This window comes from Colletes latitarsis, chromosome 14, assembly GCF_051014445.1.
Source record: "Colletes latitarsis isolate SP2378_abdomen chromosome 14, iyColLati1, whole genome shotgun sequence".
NCBI lineage: Eukaryota > Metazoa > Arthropoda > Insecta > Hymenoptera > Colletidae > Colletes > Colletes latitarsis.
Window position 1 is genome coordinate 500,001 of NC_135147.1, and position 5,000 is coordinate 505,000.

General features: G+C 50.5%; 1 non-coding gene across 1 annotated transcript; it reads right to left on the reverse strand.

Annotated features, from left to right (window-relative positions):
- Positions 1-1,079: 1,079 nt before the first annotated feature.
- On the reverse strand, positions 1,080-1,234 carry LOC143350486 (5.8S ribosomal RNA). Its single transcript, XR_013081129.1, has one exon. It is a non-coding gene; the product is annotated as a 5.8S ribosomal RNA (ribosomal RNA).
- Positions 1,235-5,000: the final 3,766 nt, after the last annotated feature.

Genomic DNA, 5,000 nt, shown 5'->3' on the forward strand with positions numbered 1-5,000 from the left:
ATAATAGCATTTTGCTTTCTCGGAGAAAAGGATATCAATGATGGGTTTTTAGCGCCTCGCCAAAGTGTCTCCCTTCTGTCTTAGTTTTTCATTCGTTCGATGCGAAACGCTCGCTAGGCGTAACCGGCTGATTACTTTTAACGTCCTTCCGTCGCTTTTCAAATTAAAGAAGAACCACGGTGTGTGTCTATGATAGAACTACCCGATCCGATTTTCGTTGATTCTTTGATAGTCTACCAAAGTCCACCGTAAGTTCGAAAGAAAAGCATTCGTGGACTGGACGACCGGCTAAACGCGCGGTCTCGCAATCGATATACATATTCGTAACAAAGAGAGACATGGGGCGACCAACTTCTCAGAGTATATCCCTTCTTTTGGGTTCCGTTCGTATCGCGCTTCTCGTCGTGTTCGTTCGAGCCTCTCCATAGAGGATGATCGTCCGATTCGTTTGATAAATTATCATTTTTCCCTGGGGCTGTACGAACGAACAGAGAGGAAGACGACGACCGACGGATACCACAAATTTCACGTGGTAGGGCATATATTACATATCATAATTATCAGTGTTTGGTCAAATTTCTTTCCAGTGTCCTTTTTGTTATGCTCCAAAACTAGTATACGCTTTATTTTCTCTTTCCTTTGCATAAATTATTAACTTCGGGCAACGTCGGGAGCGCCGGTAATCATTAGATTTGTACGAAACGCGATTTGCGCCCCACGGTGGTTTTTAGTGCCGTCAAAGTCAGAAATCGTAGGAGCGGTGCTTTAACGGGCGGTCGTGATGATACTCCAGACAACACGACGCACGACGCCGTAAAACACTCGCGCGAGTCCAGACTGATCTCTGCCTCACCACGCAAGGGGTGCGCAAACTTGCCAATAATATATAATATTTATTCTTTTTCGTACGTCCAGCGACAAACGCCAACGAAATACCCAAATTCTCGCTCGTACGTTGATACCTTTCTCTTCATCGACCCGGCTCCGAAACGTTCTTCGCCATCTCCCCGAAAGGAGAGGTAAACGACGGCGGGGTTAGGGAATCTGAGAACAACGCAAGCAGTTTTAGGACAAGTGAACGACCCTCAGCCAGGCGTGGTCCAGGAATTTTATCCGTGGACCGCAATGTGCGTTCGAAATGTCGATGTTCATGTGTCCTGCAGTTCACACGTTGACGCGCAATTAGCTGCGTTCTTCATCGACCCACGAGCCAAGTGATCCACCGTTCAGGGTAATCATATACAATTTACAATTTTTCTCTTTGTATTTAAAAATGCTCCTTGTTCTTTGCTTTAAAAATATTCGATGTTCGCACCTCCGACCAGCGTATCGACGGAGGATTGAACGCGCCATATCGACGACAAAAGTTTCTTTTTGTTTCCTGAATGACGGAAAACCATCGTTCGACGGCCGGGCGTACAGTACATTCAAAAGCCTTTGCGCGTGGCTGCGACCAAACGGGTATAATACACCCGTATATTCTTGGTTCCGAACAGTAACTTCACGCGCAATCGGGCGAACGCACGCGGCAGCGCCCATCGGTTGCTCGATGAAATCGATGCGATAAACTACAGCCTTCTCGGCTGGTCGTCGTTAGTCGCGCGAGCAACGGATGGCCGCACAATCGACGCGTCGTCGTTTGCGATTATTCGCCTCACGTTAGCCATGAGTATGTATATTATTCATTTACGAACGAACGCGGCAGCGTCCATCGGTTGCTCGATGAAATCGATGCGATAAACTACAGCCGTCTCGGCTGGTCGTCGTTAGTCGCGCGAGCAACGATGGCCGCAAAATCGACGCGTCGTCGTTTGCGATTATTCGCCTCAAGTTAGCCATGAGTATGTATAACATTCATTTACGAACGAACGCGGCAGCGTCCATCGGTTGCTCGATGAAATCGATGCGATAAACTACAGCCGTTTCGGCTGGTCGTCGTTAGTCGCGCGAGCAACGATGGCCGCAAAATCGACGCGTCGTCGTTTGCGATTATTCGCCTCAAGTTAGCCATGAGTATGTATATTATTCATTTACGAACGAACGCGGCAGCGTCCATCGGTTGCTCGATGAAATCGATGCGATAAACTACAGCCGTTTCGGCTGGTCGTCGTTAGTCGCGCGAGCAACGATGGCCGCAAAATCGACGCGTCGTCGTTTGCGATTATTCGCCTCAAGTTAGCCATGAGTATGTATATTATTCATTTACGAACGAACGCGGCAGCGTCCACCGGTTGCTCGATGAAATCGATGCGATAAACTACAGCCGTCTCGGCTGGTCGTCGTTAGTCGCGCGAGCAACGATGGCCGCAAAATCGACGCGTCGTCGTTTGCGATTATTCGCCTCTGGCTATCCGTGAGTATGTATAATATTCATATACGAACGAACGCGGCAGCGCCCATCGGTTGCTCGATGAAATCGATGCGATAAACTACAGCCTTCTCGGCTGGTCGTCGTTAGTCGCGCGAGCAACGGATGGCCGCACAATCGACGCGTCGTCGTTTGCGATTATTCGCCTCACGTTAGCCATGAGTATGTATATTATTCATTTACGAACGAACGCGGCAGCGTCCATCGGTTGCTCGATGAAATCGATGCGATAAACTACAGCCGTTTCGGCTGGTCGTCGTTAGTCGCGCGAGCAACGATGGCCGCAAAATCGACGCGTCGTCGTTTGCGATCATTCGCCTCAGGCTATCCGTGAGTATGTATAACATTCATTTACGAACGAACGCGGCAGCGTCCATCGGTTGCTCGATGAAATCGATGCGATAAACTACAGCCGTCTCGGCTGATCGTCGTTAGTCGCGCGAGCAACGATGGCCGCACAATCGACGCGTCGTCGTTTGCGATTATTCGCCTCAGGCTATCCGTGAGTATGTATAACATTCATTTACGAACGAACGCGGCAGCGTCCATCGGTTGCTCGATGAAATCGATGCGATAAACTACAGCCGTTTCGGCTGGTCGTCGTTAGTCGCGCGAGCAACGATGGCCGCAAAATCGACGCGTCGTCGTTTGCGATCATTCGCCTCAGGCTATCCGTGAGTATGTATAACATTCATTTACGAACGAACGCGGCAGCGTCCATCGGTTGCTCGATGAAATCGATGCGATAAACTACAGCCGTCTCGGCTGATCGTCGTTAGTCGCGCGAGCAACGATGGCCGCACAATCGACGCGTCGTCGTTTGCGATTATTCGCCTCAGGCTATCCGTGAGTATGTATAACATTCATTTACGAACGAACGCGGCAGCGTCCATCGGTTGCTCGATGAAATCGATGCGATAAACTACAGCCGTCTCGGCTGATCGTCGTTAGTCGCGCGAGCAACGATGGCCGCACAATCGACGCGTCGTCGTTTGCGATTATTCGCCTCAGGCTATCCGTGAGTATGTATAACATTCATTTACGAACGAACGCGGCAGCGTCCATCGGTTGCTCGATGAAATCGATGCGATAAACTACAGCCGTTTCGGCTGGTCGTCGTTAGTCGCGCGAGCAACGATGGCCGCAAAATCGACGCGTCGTCGTTTGCGATCATTCGCCTCAGGCTATCCGTGAGTATGTATAACATTCATTTACGAACGAACGCGGCAGCGTCCATCGGTTGCTCGATGAAATCGATGCGATAAACTACAGCCGTCTCGGCTGATCGTCGTTAGTCGCGCGAGCAACGATGGCCGCACAATCGACGCGTCGTCGTTTGCGATTATTCGCCTCAGGCTATCCGTGAGTATGTATAACATTCATTTACGAACGAACGCGGCAGCGTCCATCGGTTGCTCGATGAAATCGATGCGATAAACTACAGCCGTCTCGGCTGATCGTCGTTAGTCGCGCGAGCAACGATGGCCGCACAATCGACGCGTCGTCGTTTGCGATTATTCGCCTCAGGCTATCCGTGAGTATGTATAACATTCATTTACGAACGAACGCGGCAGCGTCCATCGGTTGCTCGATGAAATCGATGCGATAAACTACAGCCGTCTCGGCTGATCGTCGTTAGTCGCGCGAGCAACGATGGCCGCACAATCGACGCGTCGTCGTTTGCGATTATTCGCCTCAGGCTATCCGTGAGTATGTATAACATTCATTTACGAACGAACGCGGCAGCGTCCATCGGTTGCTCGATGAAATCGATGCGATAAACTACAGCCGTCTCGGCTGATCGTCGTTAGTCGCGCGAGCAACGATGGCCGCACAATCGACGCGTCGTCGTTTGCGATTATTCGCCTCAGGCTATCCGTGAGTATGTATAACATTCATTTACGAACGAACGCGGCAGCGTCCATCGGTTGCTCGATGAAATCGATGCGATAAACTACAGCCTTCTCGGCTGGTCGTCGTTAGTCGCGCGAGCAACGATGGCCGCACAATCGACGCGTTGTCGTTCGTTTGCGATTCGCTTCAGGCTACCCGTAAGGATGTATATTATTTTATTACTTCCTCGCCGTCATCAGGACGTTTCGTTCGGAGCACGACGACGAGCACACACGCCACCGGGCAAAGCGGGATACGCAAGTTCAAACCGTAAAGGAACGTCGCGAAACGATGTTCGACGGCGTCTCGTTCCTCGGCTGTAGATCCTTGGGCGCTTTGTTTCGGCCCCTGCGCGTTGTGTGTGACAATCGGTCGTCGTCTCCTCTTCGAGCGAGCGCAACGTAAACAGCCAGCATCGTATCTCCGACCGAGACGCGTATATAATGGAAAAATTGACGGCGGGTGACATCCTCGATCGTCGCAACGATGGGTCTTATTTTCTCTTCTCCTCCTCTTTCTTTCGTTAGTAATGGACGTTTTCTTGTTTTTGTTCGAGATCTTTGTTTAGTAATGGACGTTTTTGTGTTATGTTCTTTCGTTTCTTTGTTCGTTTCGACCCAATCGTGTAAACGACGACGCGCGTCACCTCACGCCAGCATCGATCTACCATTAATACGGCGATTCTCGTTCGTCGAGAGAACCTATGGTCTGCACGGGCTCTCCAACGCTTGTGCTTTTA